Below are 17,010 nucleotides of genomic sequence, written 5' to 3'. Positions count from 1 at the left end.
AATAAAAAAAAATTAAACAAAGCTTTGGCTTTGTTTTGTGATGATGTACATCTCCTTCTGAGTACAAAAGTGACTGTTTAAAAGTGAGTGTAAAACAACTGTTGTATGATAAAGATACTATAATACAATAGTGTAGTAAGAATACTATGCTATGGTACAAGTAATGTCTACAGGGTAACCTGCAGCCACATGATTATTTACATAAAGAGAACAATAGCCTGGAGATATGAGGGTAGCTTACAGTGTAAGAAAATGATGATTTAACGGTATTGATATTCCATTAGATCTTTCACAGCACTATCTGTGAGAAGTTACATAACCTAAGATTCTTGTGGTATGCTTTTTGCAGAAATATACTGCAGGCCTGAAGTTGCTTGTACTTGAAATAGTGAAGGAATAGCATAGAAGGGAGTTGAAGTGTTTGGCAGTGGTATCTGTGGCTTAAAGGTCACTGTGTTGTCATAAAACAGTGGTGTGTCTATTTATTTCCAGAATTCCTCTGCTGATATAAAAGAGCAAGGCTTTCTTCATAACGGTGAAGACTCTGAGATAAAAGAGTTCCGGTAAGTCTAGGTGCCACATCTGTGTAGTGCCTTCTAATACCTGCTTCCATTTCAATAACAAATATCAAGTCAGAAGTTAGTGCTTTTCTAACTTTCCTGTTATGGTGTACAAAAATCATCACAAGGTGACCTGTTACCTTTCTAATTATATAATTTTGAGGGTTTGGTACAGATAAGCGCATTGGAGCGTGAAGAAGAAATAAGTATTCTGCTTGCTTCTCCAAGGGAAGAAAAAAAAAATAAATTATGTGATTGTTTGCTGATTGTGCCACACCTGGTGAAGGACATGGTGGAATTTTAGATAGTGATGACAAGGCTCATTGTCACAATGGGTTCGCCTGCACACATCTTGTAAAAGGATATAGGGTTTTCCCTGGGAAAGCAGAATTAATGAAGAGAGAAACATGGAACTGGCTTGGAACTTGGAGGAATTAGCCTGAAGCGATGGCTACTAAAGTATATAATGAAAGAATTTTTATGCATGTAGATTAGCGTGAGCTGCTTTTATGTGACTTTTAAGAAATATGTAGGAGAAGTAAATCCTGATAACATAATAAAGAGGTCATCTGAGGCCAAGAGTGTAAATACTACAAAAAAATCTTGTGTGTTACACTCCATTGCTTGTGTGCACTGAGAGTTTTGGTTTTAGCTGCTTGGTCACAAAAGGTATGAGTTTGGTTTTTTTTTTTTTTTTTTTTAAGTTAGAATCTGTTCAGTCTGTAACAGACTAGGTTGGAGAGATTTTGAAGGACTCCACCTCTAAGCTGTAATGTCACTTTTAAACTATCTGGGCATTGTTGTCTTTATCATTCTGCTGGTTTAGTACTTTTTATCCTTTCAGTTTACAGGAGACAGCCTTGTTTGCTGCTGATTAATTCGGAGGTGTAGTGTGCATTGTGGTGTGGTTTCTCTGTGATGGATAACTGCGTCATAGGCATTACTAGTTCATGGGTAACTTCTGTGCTCTCCGGCACCTTTGTGTCAGTAGGAGGAATCTGATATTCACAGCACAATGACTCTCATCTAACCTCTGTGTCTGACAGGTGTGGTAGGGTTTTGTGTGTCAGCTAGATAGTGAAGAGCTAAATAGAAGGAAGTACCTGCACAAAGTATAATTGTAAGCAGAAAGCAACACATCTTAAAAAGTAAGAGTTTAAAGTGTGTAAAATATCAATGAAAAGCACCACTAAATGATTGTTTCTGTATGTTCCAGTCCTTTGTCAAAGAAGCAGGAGATGTCATTTCCATTTTTTTTAATCTTGCTTGAATCTGTCAAGCAAGGACAGAGGCTATCTGTAGAGGTGGTCCTTCTTCCGAAGTGCCATTTCTTTGCAGGGCCACACTTCTAGCCTAAAAGAAGTGGGCACCCAGCTGGTTTCCACATCATTTTACATTGTGCTCTGTCTTACGGTGCAGTTTATCAAGTTGCTGTCCACTGAGACCGAGGGAAGTTTTGTGTGCGGGCCTCTCTGGCTGACTGCTACCCCTGCCCCCCCCTTCCCCCCCCCCCCCCCCCCCCTTTTTTTTCGCCTCATCCTTGTGGTACTTGGAGTGGCGTCCTGCTTACTGATCCCTAGGCTCCTCTGGCTCTGAATTAACTAACTCAGGTGTTCAAAACTAACTTAGATACTTGCAGAAAAGTAGTTATGAGTAATTAAAGCTTTTCTTGAAATTATTTTGTCAGAATGTGTGTATTTAGCAGCTATGTACAATACTGAAGTTGTCGAAGCTAGAAAAATCAAAAGATTCTTCTCTTCATATAATCCACAGAAATTAATCCATAGAGTCAGAACCAGTATTGTCCACAGAATGACCTACATTGCTGAGACAGATTCAGTACTTCCTTTTGGCTGGAAAAGTTGCTACCTCCTATGAAGAAAGTCTACAAATTCACTCAGTGTTGACAACCTGGACAATTTTATTCACTTTTGGTTTTCTTTTTCAGTCAGATCATTTGAGAAGGCTGCAGTGAGAGTGCTCAGTGCTTCTGGCTGACTGGAGGTCTTTGAAAGCTAATAGTGGACAGGGCTACAGAACAAGTATTTGATTGGAGGACAAAAAGACCACCAAACTGTTTTTTGTGTAAGGCTGTCATTCCTTGGTTTTGATTGTTCTTGGCAGCAGAAGATGATCAGGGCCTTCATCCTGCAGAAATACCTGACTGGTATCTAAATAGGGATGGATGGACGGACTGTTAGAAGTTAAAAGTTTTTCTGGAGCTCAGAAGGATGAATTAGTCATTGCAAGTGAGAGTGCACCAAGGGATACCAGGAAGTTAGCTTTGTGCCCTTGAGTTGCAGCCTGGCTTCCAGCTGCACTCCCACTCCCCTTCCTCAAAAGGACAGAGGGAGAAAATAAGATGGAAAAGATTGTGGGTCGAGACAAAGATGAGGAGCTCTTACAACTTACAATTAGAGGCTGAACAGACTTGAAAATTCATTTAGCTTACTGCTATTTAAAATAGATTTGAATGTAGAGAAAAGACTAAAACACCTTCCTCCCACCCCACCCACTTTTTTCCAGGCTCAACTTCACTCCTCAGCTCAACTTCTGTCAGAGTTTAAGAAGCGTTCGGACTGTGCACTTAGTCACATGGGTCTGACTTCTTGGGTAGACCTGTGTGGTGCCAGGAGTTGGACGTGATGATCCTTGTGGGTCCCTTCCAACTTCGGATATTCTATGATTCACTCCTTCATTCACAAATCTATCTCCTTAGGGAGAGTGCTGGGTCTTTCTCCCCAGGCTGCAGCTTCATTCAGAGGATACCCATGGGCTCGGTGAGCAGTTCTCCGTGGGCTGCAGTGAAATGCCTGCTCTGCTGCCTGGAGCAAATCTCCTCCCTCCTTCACTGGCCTTGATGTCCACAGGATTGTTTCTCACACTTCACTCCAAGCCCCTATTCCTCTCTCACGCACTACTGGGCGGCTTTTTTTTTCTTCATTTTTTCCCCTCTTTTTTCCCTTTTTTCTTCACCTTTTTTTTTTCTTTCTTTTCCTCTTCACAGAGGCACCACTGTTTTCACTGACTGGCTCAGCTTTTTCTGCCTGGCATGGGACAGCCCTGGGTATGTTACGTAGGCCCCATCTGCCTCCCTTCCAAAACATTGCCACCTAAAACCAATAGATTAACCTTTGTTTGTAAATTGATCCTCTTTTACTAATGGCTGGGAGGGAGCTAGGGAGAGGGCAGAGATCAGTGATAAAGGTATGACTTATATAAGGAAAAGGTTATGTATAATTTTTCTTGTTCTTGTCTTCCCCTTATTCCTCTTCCCACCCTCAGCTGACTATGTATTTGCAAAGAGAGGCTGATGGCTCTTGTTATCTTGGTGTCCAATGGTGTATTTCACAGCTGTAAGATGATTTATGACATAGGTAACTTGTCAAAGACAAGTAAGTATGTGATTATCCGTACTGACACATAGCACACCACCTAAAACATAAAGATCAGTGTGCTGTTTCTCTCCAAGGTTGTATGGATTAATTATGTGACAAATGTCTACCTGCATGAGGCCTGAAAAATGGTTTTGCAGACCCACCTAAAAATACTTAAGGCTGGTTCTGATGTTGCAGTAACTTTAGTTAGGTAATGAAGTGCCACTAAACAAAATTAGTGATATTCCCACTGACTGAGCAAAATTGTTCCTAAATGTACTCTATGGGTAATTTGCTGTTAAGTTTTCCATGTGTTAAAATACAGTAGTCATTCTATTGTGAAGTGCTGCATTCCACTTTCTTTGTGTGTTGGCCTAAGTGAATTTGTTTATTTGTGTCAACTAGAAATTGAAATTTCCTAAAAGGACTGTTCTTTTATTTAATCAATGCTTCCTTTGAACAATGCTAATAAGAAATTAGATTGCTATTTTATTGAGTGTTCAGACCTTTTTTTTTTCTACTCACTGCGCTGTTGTGATATTTTATCTACAAAATGATAGAATCATACTTCAATATTTAAAGTTTTAAAATGACTGACAAGCTTTTGGAAAACCTTATGATAACCTTCCCAGTGTGTGTGTTCAGAGGGCAAAAGTTTGGTGTTCTTTTTCTCTGGATTCTGGCACATCTTGCTTTTTTTCTGTGAGTGAGAGAAAAAGTGAACAAGGAAGTCCTATGGTATAAAAGTAAATCTAGTAAAGCTTATGTAAATATGTAAGTATTATATGCATATGCTTTCCTATGTAGTAGACTTTAACATGATGACATTTGGATAGTCTTATGCAGGTTTTGCTTTTTGAAATTCAAACCTGTCATTACAGATCTTAGCTTGTGTTTTCTTTTTGTTTAATCTTGACTGAATTACGTGGTGCAGTCCTCTACTCTCTAACAAGCCCACCTGTATCTTCATTAGCTACTAATACTGTATCTGCAGTAGCATCATCTTTGGTTGTTTTGATGACTAATTAACAATTAAGTCAGTGTTTGAGGAAACTGTTAAAAATTCTTTTTTTTTAGTTTTACTTCACTGAAGGTTTGTGACACGTAGCATGAATGCATATGCAATACTGACTCAACCACTACATGGATGTAAGTCATGAGCATGAAAAAGCAGCATAAACTAAGTGAAAATCAAAACGCAGCCATCTTCATAATATGCCTAGTGGTTTCTGTTTTGTAACTGAGCACTGCAGATGTTTATCACCTTACTGTTACAGGCTCCATGCTCCATTATTTTTGGACCTCTGTGAAAGTCTTACTGGAGGGGAAGAATTTTGGCTTTCATCCAAGGCAACATGGCTGGACTGTATGGAATAACAGTGAGTATGGCTTTGAAGTAAGATTAAGCAGGTAGTCATAATCAACATATAATCAGCAGAATTTTTCCTATTAGCTTAAGCTTTAACCAAAAACTGAACTGTCATGATAAGGTATAATCCTAAATCACATTGTGTATAATACAGCAAAATAGGGGGGTAAGTCATTACTCACCATATGCAGATTGCTGAAGAGACAGGAAAATAGCGGGAAGATGCTGATAAAAGTGTTTAAAAGTAAATCCTTTAAACAACTTTTAAAACCGACACTATTTCTTCTGACTGTGGTGTCTAACACTGGAAACTGGTCCTGTGGGGGGAAAAAAAGAACCTGTTTTTTTCCTGAAGGGTATAACACAAGGAAAACACAGTGATACTGGGAATAATAAGTACATTAGCTCATGCCTCATTGTTTTTAGAAAAGGATTGCTTCATACAGTGTAGGAAATATAAACAAAACAACAAACAAAACTCTCTTAGACAGAAGATAAAGGCATTCAGAGACATAGGAATAAAGAATCAAAAAGAAGGAAAATAATTTTGTACATTTCTCACAATGAAGAAATCATGACAACTAACCTATTGAAGAGACTATTTCTTAATAAAGGATAAAGAAGTTCCTGAAAAAGATGGAAGTGTTACTGAGAGAGTTTGTATCTTAACAAAAAATAATCATAGAATCATGGTAACGTTGTTCTTTGCTTTGTTGGCAGCTAAATATTACTTTGAACTTTTTCTGTGATAAAACTGCACGATGTCATAAACATCATGGTATCGATGTACAGAGTGAGGGTTAATACACGGATTGTGCCCAAAGTTTTTGTTAATGTAATACGTTTTCTTTATATCTATGTGGCTGTCCAGAAACACATCCGAATATGTTTAGAGCTACACTGGGAGTTTGTCCAGTTGTTGAATAGGGTCATGTGTCTTGGGCTTAGTTAGTTCAGTAAATTTTACTTGAATGTCTGTAAAATTGATGCGGAGCAGTTCTTACATTCGCACTCAGGAAATGCAGTATAAGTAAAGCTGCAAGAGAAATCTGCAAGGGAAAGGTGATTGTTACGCTAGGACTATTGTGGGCTATTCCCTTGCAACACAGGTTACTGCAGCGTGCTGTACTTAGACCGCTATTCTGCAAAGAGACACAGACATTTCATAGGAACTTGAGTGCCCCTGCCTCCTGCTACACTGGAACTGTGAACCATAAAATTGATATGTAGTGGGGGGAAAGCAATTGTAGGAGAGTGTTGTGCTACGTTTTCCTTATTTCAGGTGATCTATTTGCTTCCTGTAAAGCTCTTTTATCCCCACACCTTTAAAAAATTTCCTGTATATTTGGTGTACTTGTTTCCTCTCTGTTCAGTGGTGATAGTGTTAGAGACCAATACACAAAGCAGTACCAATAAATCTGAGCTAAGGTACATGAATCTAAGAACTCTTTTTAACTGAAGACAGGCGGTGGAGGGCAGAGGATGAATGGAGAAATTGGTTTGCATTTTACTTTAAACAGAGATAAATTCACTAGCTTAAGCCTGAACCTCTTAGTTCCAGCTTGCTCAGTCATTAATTAGTTAAAAAACGTGTGGTGTCCTGACTCTGCTTGTTGAAATAGTTCATGTATATGAGTGAGAGTTTCAGTGCTTAGGCGTTTCTGCTGGTTTTTGGATCATTTTAATATGTCTAGTGTGAGCAATGAATAGTATTTCCAGGTCATTTCACTCATCTGTTTCAAACAATTGTGCTGTTGTCATGATTAGCAATTAATCACTTTCTCTCTGGACTGCATCCTGGTCACTGAAAGTCCTACCGTAGAGCCAAGATCTTTAAGGTTTTGAAATAAAAATATTTATTCCAATAAATATCTGCAGCTCTAGTTATTAGTTAGCTTGCTGAAAAGTGAGATAAATAGTGTAAGATTTATTTTTCAGTAAAAAATTGATTCATATGAGTTAACTGAGCTAGCTGATTAACGTCTCTGTCACAAGTGAGATGAAACTTTGCAGGTTGTTTCAGAAAAGAGCTGCTAAAATAGACTTTAAAGCCATACTCCCCACGCCCTGCTTTTTTCCCCAAAATGATTCCTGAGGAATATATTAAAAACAAACAAACAAACAAAAAAACCTTTAGGTTTGAAAGAAGCATTTTGCAGTATGTAAGCACATAAAAGATGTGAATGTTTGGGACTCTTTATGACTAATCATACAGCAATTCTTGGGCAATGAAGGCTGAGTTCATCCAAGGTGTTGAGTTTGAATTTTTTTTTTTGGTGGTTAGTCCAAAAACAACGAAGAACCACCACCCTTTGCAAGGGTATGTTTTAGCAAACAGTAGATTACGTACTGAAAGAACATGTTCAGTAAGAGTACTAATGTTCCTTTATTTCAGGAAGGTTATGGTTCATGATCTAGTGACTGCTTGAAAATAGTGTAGCAAAAAGGGCAGCAGTGTTCTGCACTTAAAATGGTGAGATCCTTGCGCTGATGTGTAAATACTGACTGATGCTATGACTTGATGCCCTCTGCCATGCCACTGCAGAACAGAATTGCTAAAATATTGATATCCGTGTCCATGTGCAGCTGACACAGTATTAGCCACTGGAAAAGCTAGTGGACAAGAGGGAAGGGAGAATGTCTGTTGTCAGTACCCTTTTTTTTGATATGCTTCAGGTCCTGAAGGATGTCTCAACCACAAGCCCCTTTCCAGGAGATAAGAAGTAAATGCTTTCCATGACTAGAAGGAATGTCACAGGCGTGTATTAGAGATTCTGTTCTTGAGAGAGACATCCTCTGAAGGTAGGACTTCTTCACTAGAAAAATTTTTCCTCCTGTAGTGTTTAAAACCCGATGACCTTTCAGTAGAAGGAGCAATGAATTCCCATGGGGATGTGTGTGAGGATACAAGTCTAGCTGTCCCAGTCTCTTGGCTGTGACGTTAACAGGTGTTTAGAGGAGCATAATGCATGTATTGTGGTGGTTCTGTGGCATGCTCTCCTAGTTTTCAGTTCAGGGAGTTTCTGAGATGGAGATGGCATTCCTGTGTTTCCTGTGTAATCTCACAAGTTGTACTTTGCTTGAAACAATTTAGCTCTGAAAGTGCCAAACCCCCAAGGCACTAAACAGAGTCAGAAATCTATGGAGCTTTCTCAGTAAGTCTGAGCATGAGATTTTCGTAAGCAGAATTCCATTTTCCTTTCTTTCCTTCATACAGGGATCATTGTAAATTGCTTGTCCAAATGCTTAGGGATTACCTGAACATCATCAGTGTTCTGTATGCTACTGATTTTAAAACTGCAGATGTGCTCACAAGACTTTTAGGTGGAGTAACAAGTTGCAAATGTGTTTACAAAAAATACCTGCAAAGTGTGTTTTTCCTATTTTACAACTCTTTCTTTAGCTTTTTTTTTTTTAGTGCAAGAAATAGTGAAAAATCTTAAAATAGTGCAAATCTTTTAAAAAAAGTTTTCAGATGTTCCAAGAAGATACTCCTGAAGCATATCACACTTGTTCGCAACTTCTAGATATTTCTGAGTAATTCCAGCATTATTTGCTTTTCCTTTCAACATCAGGATCCACAGAAGATCGGTGGTGTGGGTGGATTTCTCTGCAACCCTCAACACCAAGTGGATGGGCTGAAGGCTGAGACTAACTTCGACAAAGACCACTTTAAACTAGATGTTGCATTTCCTATTTTAGCTTTATCATCATGCGTTCTGTCTGCTAGCAGAGTTAGGGAATCTGGCAGATCAAGTACATCCTGCAGGATCTACTGCTAATACATTTCCGCTCCTAACTCATATTTCTAATTAAACCGAAGTTAATTTATAGCTCAGGGAACTGGCTACCTTCCCTTAACTAGCCCTGTTTTTCAGCTGTAGGCAAAGAGTTCAACTGTAGCTGAAATTATTTTATTGTTTCTGGTAGATGGTTCAAATAATGAGCATGAGGCATTCTGCCAGTTGCTAATTCTGAACTTCAGTAAAATAATTTATTTTGTGTACATATAAATATACTTAACATAAAGGTAATAGGCCTCTTCAGAGCAGTGTCAGATGTAATAGTCAATAATATTACACTCTGTCATGGTGAAAAAGCTGTGTGTGTCTGATTAGTTTATATAAATGTAACCTAGTTATTTGCTACATTCCTTTGTAACCTGTAAAGGTTTTCCAATATGCTGTTGAATAGCATGAGCACAAAAGTATTATGAGAGAGAACTTGCAACTATAATCAACAAATCCTGTTCTGTCTCTCAATAAATATTTTATCTTAGACACTGCCTCGAACATAGACGTACTGTACAGCGTATTGTCTGTTACCTTTTGGCACTGCCTGTGGATATCCTAGGTACTACTTTTTCTCTATACGTACACTCCCATCTCTCCAAATCTCTATCCTACTGAGACACAGGACTCTAGCTTGCTTTTAGTGCAGAGCAATTTCTGAGTTTAGGAGTTACATCTACTGAAAACAAAACGAAAACCAAGTTCTTAGTTTCAAGAGAAAAAAGAAGAAACTATCCCTAACTAAAATAATCACTAAGATCAGCACTGCTGGCTAGAGAGGAAGAACAACTTTGTGTCAAAACTCTTCTGAAATGCTGCGGATTCTGGGTGGATTATTTGCTTTGGGCAGCACCATTTTTGACACAAATACAACATTTGAAGCAAATTACAAAAGATATGACTATGTTTTTTTTTTTTTTCAAATTTAAAAACTATTGTTGGCTGTAAACATGTGGGTCAGGTAAAAGGTGTATTTTCTCTTCTACAGATTTCTGATTCATTGTCTGGAATGAGTGAGCAGAAAAAGTTTGGTTTTTTTTTTTGTCACTGTGCAGAATCATAAATTATTGCTGAACAAGTTTTTTTTGTTTTAAAATATGCGAATATCATGTTCTAGGGAAAGTGCCTGCTTGGCAATGATACAATAACTTGGTGGTCTCCCTTTTCAAACCCTCCAGCGTAAACATGATTTTGCCAGTATAACAGCTGTGTGATTAAATCAGCCCTGCTTATGGGACTTAAGGAGGTGGCATAATAGTTCTTTTCAGGATAAACTGCTTCTCGGTACAGGGGTTGGCCAGCAGCTATTTGATTTAGTGATACAGGCCATTCTTTATATAATAGTGGTGACATAGATCACTTGCTATGCTAGAAAAAGGCCTTGTAGTGTAGATGTGCCCTCAATTAATATTTATTTGCATTGTTTTCTGATCATCCTTAAATGAAAAGGAGATTCTTTTCTACTTCCAATGGAATAGTATGAATGAAAAGAGGCTGCAGCTATTTCTCAGCTTTATACAGTGAAATAATATAGTATCTGTATAGCTGCATTACTCCATTGTATAAATAATTTATGTTGTATACGAAAATGGAATTGGCTCTAACTGAATGATTCCATGCAAGATTTTGATAAATAGGATCTTCCCATTCGCTTAGAAATTAACCAGATGAACGGCTAGTTCAAACCAATTCTGAAGGAGTCACCCCAGATTTTGTTTATGATGGAATAACAACTAGATTCGTTGACACTGTTTCCCATAAATGTTCTTTTGGTCAGATTGTATTGAAACCAAGACTTTTGATGGTAATATTATTCTGGTGTTAGCTTGGAATGCAGATATAATTCAACCTCAGGTCCCTGAGGTACATCTTCCTCCATGAATATTCAAGCTGCTTGATTACTGTTGGTCTTTCGTTCTATAGCATAGCAGCTGTATTTGTGTCTGCTATTGACGTTTTTATTAGACACTTCTGCTTAGTGCAGTGCAGGGGAAAGGGCACACTTGTGATCCCTTTTGGGCAGTTCAATTCCTGGTAAATCCTGTGTTACCTTTCTGAGGTGGCCAGTTCTGTATTCCTCTGTCAGTCTGGCAAAGAGTTCTAGGCTTTACTGAGTTTTAGAAGCAGAATAAATGTGTTCAGAGTAGTAAAAGGCTTAACAGGTAAATGCACCTTGTATATCCAGAGAATGTTCTTTTCTGTGGTGGAGGTCACAGGCCTGAATCTCTTGCATCCCATGTGAGCCCCCTGATGATACTTCGAGACATTTTTTAGCTTGGCTTAGGGGAGGCCCTGTTATCTCCTGGAGGAATTTGATCCCATAATGCATGCAGAGTGGTAAGGGTCTTAGTTGTCTTGGTTTTCAGGTCGTAGGTCAATGCATTAGGCACAGTCTCCTTTCTTTTGAAACCTGTTTTCTAACCTATTGTTCTTCCTCCCAGTTGAATGTACTCTAGGGGTTTTCTTATAGTTCCTGTAGCAGTTCCTGGTCTTTTTCATTCAAGTGTGTTACTCAACATCTTTTTCTAATGTTCATGCGGAGGGTAGCTATGGCTGGGTGGAGGCTTCTCCTCTGTGAAATGAAGGTGTGTGCTTTCTGTGTGTTATCTCAAATACCCGATTAATTAAATAGTCTGTTTGACGTCTACTAGCTGATAGAAAATTTACCTTGTCTACACAACTTATTTTCAATGTTACCTATCCAACACTTTCCTTTTTCATGTAGGCTTAAATCCACATTACTCATAACTTTGGTTATGATCTGTTTACTGATGATCATTAAAAAAAAAGTGTTTCGCAGTAAGATACACTTCAGGCTTCTGGTTCTGTTGGTTGTGAGCAAAATAAGCTCAGAACTTCCTCAGCTGTTCATTTAGCTCTGGGGAAGATTTGTTCTTTTATTTATCAGTTTACTTAATTTGTAATAAGTGGTTCCTGGAACTCTTGATAAATATTAAAACATAACAACAGAAATAAAAATTCAGCCATGTTTTACCACCAGGATAGGCATAACTAATGAATAAGAATTGTAGCTGCATAGTAATTATTGTGGTTTAACCCAGCAGGCAGCTAAGCACCACACAGCCATTGGTTCACTCCCTGCCCACCAGCAGGACAGGAGAGAGAATAGGGGGAACAACAAATAAAACTTGTGGGTTGAGATAAAGACAGTTTAATAGGAAAGAAAGGAAATAGAAGAGAAGGAAAAAAATGCACAAAGCAGGTGATGCACAACGTGATTGCTCACCGCCTGATGCCCAGCTTCTCCCTGAGCAGTGCCAACTCCCCCCGTTGTATTGCAGAGCAGGACACCGCATGGCATGGGCCATCCCTTTGGGCAGCCTGGGTCAGCTGTCCTGGGTCTGTCCCCCCCAGCTGCTGGGGCACCCCCAGGCCCCTCGCTGGCAGGGCAACACCAGGAGCAGGAAAGGCCTTGGCTCTGTGCAAGCGCTGCTCAGCAACAGCTGGTGTGCTATCAGCATTGTTCTTATCCTGAATCCAAAACACAGCACCACACCAGCCCCTAGGAAGAAAATTAACTCTATCCCAGCCAAAACCAGGACTGTAATACATCTGTCCCACCAGGCTTTCATCAAAATACTTCAGGGGGATGAAATAGGAGGCCATAAAAGAAGAGGTGGGCACACAGTAGAAGCATCTTATGAGTCTGATCTCTTGCAGTAGCAGGTAAAACACTTATGGAAGTCGTCATAGTTCTTTCTAAAACTAAGCAAAATGAATCTTTTTAAGGTACTAGAGGCTGGGGAAAGTGAACGCCAAAGCTGTTATTTGCCTCTCAGAGCAATATACAATACACTAAAATACTTCACAGTTCAGGAATATGACATAACTTTTAAATGTACTTGTCTTTCCAGCATCCATATGAGGTTGTAAGTACTAACAACTATAATTTTGCTTCCAGACAAGAAATGAGGTGCAGTGATGTTAAGAAACTTGCATTTGGGTTGCTGAGTTGGTCTGCCTAGCAGAAGAGGGAGCTGAATTTGGGTTTCAGAAGTCCACGACTGGTGTTTTGGACACCCTGATCTGCAGTGCCCAGTCACTTCCTCGTGTAGCTCTCAGTCATACAGAGCTGTAGCAAGTCAGAGAAATTTCATTGTTCCCTCCTGTGTAAAACAAATTATGATGTTGAAGGGAATGGTAGCTTTGACAATGCTATTTTGACAAATCCTAATTACAGGAGATAAGCTTGCTTTCCAGGTTTGTGTTGTCCTCCCGATGTCTCTGAGTGCACTTGATTGGAGGCAGGGAAGGGGAAGACTCAAGGGGAAGAAAGGGGCTCAGAGAGGTGATGTAGATTTACAAATTGCTGAAGTTGTTTCACCATCTAGTGGTGGCTTTAAAAAAAAACAGTCCAATCCTATAACAATATATTGGCAAATAATCTATTTAACTTTCTCTTTCAAACAAGTAGCTATCTTAAGGAGAATGTAAAAGCATTATCTTGCCCTTAAGGAAGACTGATGTTATATTCCTGCTTTGTATGCATTTACACCTCTCTTGCAGGTAACATAGCTCTTAGTTATATCTTCTCACACAGTGTGCTCATAGTTGCAGAGGAGTTAGCTTTTCAGGGAAAAAATAATAATTTTGTGCATGAAAAATAGTTAGTGCATGAAATAATGTTCCTTCGTAGGTCAAAAGGTGAAGCATTCTCTTTAGAAGTACGGCTTTTAAGAGAAGCTGGATTAACATTCGGAAGTGTAAGAATATTTGCTGGACAAAAAGAGTAGTGAAGTAATGTTGCATATTTCTTCCGTGTAAAATGGCTGATGTGTCTCCATCTGCTCAGGTGACATTCTAATGGACAGTCAGTTATGAGGAGTAAATGCGCTGTCTGGCTCCTGCTGCTCAAGGAATCAGCTTAGAAATAATGAGTTATTAATTAATTTAAACCAAACACAAAAATGATCCACCCTGATTTTTTTTTTTTTTCAGCCTGTAGGGTGTGCTTTTTTCCCACTTGCAAATTTCAGATTCAAGGGGGTGGAAATCTTTTAATATTAATACTAAGACTCATAGGCATGATTCCAGCAGTAGAGACTTTAAGAAAAGCACTAAAAATAGTAAGATTCATGTTAAAATTGTGAGAGCAGGAAATGTTGCCCTTGAGAGGAGTGGGGAGGAATCTCAATTTGCATGCATTCATTAACTTGGCTTCTGTAGTTAGGCTTCTTCTTTTACGGTGCTGCTTCTTTCATTGCTGACGGAATTATAGAAACGATTCACAAACCAACTGCTAGCTGAATGTTAAGAGGCGATTTATAACCATAACAATAATTTGCTATTTACAATTTATTACTGCAGTTCTAATATGTAATTCAGATTATTAATACTTTCCTGGATGACTTTGTTTTTGCAGGTAGCTTGAAACTTTTTGCATGGTTATTTGTTTGGTAAAATGCTAATCTCTTAGTGGTAACAATCTGGAGCATGTTGGAAAGACATCTGCATGCTAGGCACTATGATGATACTGGAATTAATGATTGTGCTGCTTTGTTGCAATTCCTGCGGTTTAAGAGGATGGTAATAGGACTTCTGTGTAGAGAATATTGGGTTTGTATCTTGCAAGCAGGTTCTACTTACGTGCAGCAAAGTGTACGTCTACTTGTTTTATAGAATTATAAAACCTTTGATCTCTGCCAGGTGTTAGGCAAATGAAATGCCTTTAAAGCTCACTTTGAGGATAGCAGGACATGGGCATTCTCAAAAATCTACAAAACAACGTGAAAGAAGATTTGGAAATAAATTTGGTCAGCAACTTGTAGATTTGAGCATTTCTTCCACCTAAGGGATGTCAGCTGTGTAAGGCTGAGGAAAGAGCCAAGTCCTTTTTACTTGAGAGGGAAACGTTTTGTTATGACACTTTCTCAGGTTAACAGCGTGTGTGAATCGATTGCACCTTATAAAGGAAATACCCTTGAAAAGGGGAAATGGCTGCTTCAAAGATTATGATACTTTGTATTGCAACAAGAACAGCGGATCTGCTTTGCCATTAGTGACAGATGTTCAGTAACCACAAAGAAATTTTTCAGACTGTAATGCATGGAAACTTCTGCTCCACATATAAAAAACAAACAAACAAAAAAACAGGCTAGTCATAATAGCAATATGTATATATCTATATCTGCATTAAAATTTAAGTTTTTGAAGACTTTTTTTGGTGGTGTCTTCAGTGAGAGAAGATTCCTTAAAGTATACATTTATTGTTAAAGAAGAAGGCGTACTTACCTCAGTCCAATGTAATGCATGACCTTTCACGTTTGTATTTCACTGTATTATGGGAGGAAGATGGTTCACATCGATACTTCTGTGTTTGTTTGTTTTTTTATTATTAAGTTCATTAACTTGTCACAGTTTTTCTTTTATTCCCTCATTTTGTTCAAATATTTCAAGGAATTTAAGGCTTTTCCTGCAGGTGTGTTCTTGTGTTAATAAGCTGAGAAATTTGGAAGTAAGTAATAATCACAGGCCTTCCTTCACATCAGAATTAGTCTCATGGAAATCCTCTTTTGTGTGTTACTAAATTGACTGGTTATAGCTTTTATTTTCCTACATGCACAAGAGTGAGAAACAAGCAAGATTAAAATGGAATCTAACCAATCACTTTTTTAAACCTTAAAGTAACCCACAAGTGTAATAGCATAATTATTTTCAGAGTTCTTGAATTATGATTATTTCACCAGCTGATGGAATATTATCTATGGTTATATATTTGTTCCCTCTTTGTGTGAATTTAGAATTTGAAATGTTACTGGCCTGAGTGCTTAAGCAGATGAAAATTCTGTTGCTATTTGGAAAATTTCTAGCTGTTAGACTTTTAAAACAATCCCTGGTACCAGGACAATGCCTCTCTCTTAGTATAATCTCCATTTTTAGTGAAGTTCAGCTCCTAAGACAAGTAGTATGTATCATAAACATCTTTGTAGACCTATTTAAACTTATTTGGATGAATTAGAATGCTCCTACATCCTGTATAACTTTTAAAATTATTATTACTCCATACTAGCTTTTTAAAATAACATTAAAAAACATTAGCTGGCTAGTGGTATTCATGCTCCTGAAATAGCATGACAAGCTATTTTCTGTAGGGTCCCAGCTACCTAAATGATTTGGTGAAGTAACACAAATTGTGCATTCACTTTCACAGGGATTTCAAGGGAAAGGAACAAAGAAGTTAGGAGTGCAAATACTCCTAAAATTCAGCAAGAATTGGGTAGCAGGATGCAGTTTCTGTTTAGTTCTCAGGAATTGAACCAACCCTAACAGTAAAATTATGTTACTGAATGGAGGAATGGAGCAAACTAAGATTTAATATAGGTGTGGGTTTGCTTCAAGAAATGCCGAATAATAAATCTGGTTTTCTTGTCCTTTATTGCTGCCACTTTCAGAGTCAAATGTGTGTTTCACAGTTTTCCCTTCTCACATTTATTTGGATCAATGAGAAGAGAGCTGGGTTCATGTTACAACTCTAGACTTGCATGTTTGTAGGTGTAAGTCCCCAAATGGCAATAAAATATCAACAAGCATGAGAGTAAATTTTAGGTCCCACCATCTCTCAAAACTGTAACTCCGCATAATAATTGATTTAGCACTGTTAGTCCTGAAAGAATTACCAGAATTTCTAGGATTTTTTTTTTATTTTTTTAAAGACTAGCTATATGGGAGGCCTGTCTGCATGCTGGAGATCATATGTCTATGTTCAAGTACCCCAAACCAGCCTGAGGCAGATGCAAATGTTTATGAAAATGTTTTTTCTCTGTTCAGGTTGAGTTCCAGTCTACTAAAACACATGACAAGATAAATGGGTCTGACCCTTAAATAACTTGATTTAAACACATTAATGAGAAAACACACCGGTATGGTTATCTTTATGCTTTCTTGAGCATCCT

At 38.3% G+C, this 17,010-nt stretch overlaps 2 protein-coding genes across 9 annotated transcripts in view; one reads left to right on the top strand and one right to left on the bottom strand.

Moving 5' to 3' along the window:
• The window catches only part of GCNT3 (glucosaminyl (N-acetyl) transferase 3, mucin type), a 42,955-nt gene extending 35,018 nt beyond the window's left edge, over window positions 1-7,937 (bottom strand). The window contains exon 1 of the mRNA XM_080608133.1: window positions 5,489-7,937. The gene's annotated coding sequence lies outside the window, so the exon portion shown is untranslated. The remainder of the gene's footprint in view (window positions 1-5,488) is intronic.
• The window catches only part of OTUD7A (OTU deubiquitinase 7A), a 149,752-nt gene that overhangs the window by 2,550 nt on the left and 130,192 nt on the right, over window positions 1-17,010 (top strand). For 6 of the 8 annotated variants that reach the window (XM_080608065.1, XM_080608064.1, XM_080608062.1 and 3 more), the window contains exons 2-4: window positions 493-563; window positions 5,215-5,316; window positions 7,983-8,108. The gene's annotated coding sequence lies outside the window, so the exon portion shown is untranslated. Of the gene's footprint in view, window positions 1-492; window positions 564-5,212; window positions 5,317-7,982; window positions 8,109-17,010 lie in introns of those variants that run through there. The other 2 variants (XM_080608063.1, XM_080608061.1) reach the window with 2 other exon arrangements.

The sequence above is a fragment of the Anser brachyrhynchus genome (assembly GCF_964034855.1).
Source record: "Anser brachyrhynchus genome assembly, chromosome: 11".
NCBI lineage: Eukaryota > Metazoa > Chordata > Aves > Anseriformes > Anatidae > Anser > Anser brachyrhynchus.
The sequence above is the reverse complement of the archived record's forward strand: the minus strand, read 5'-3'. Positions and strand labels throughout refer to the sequence as shown.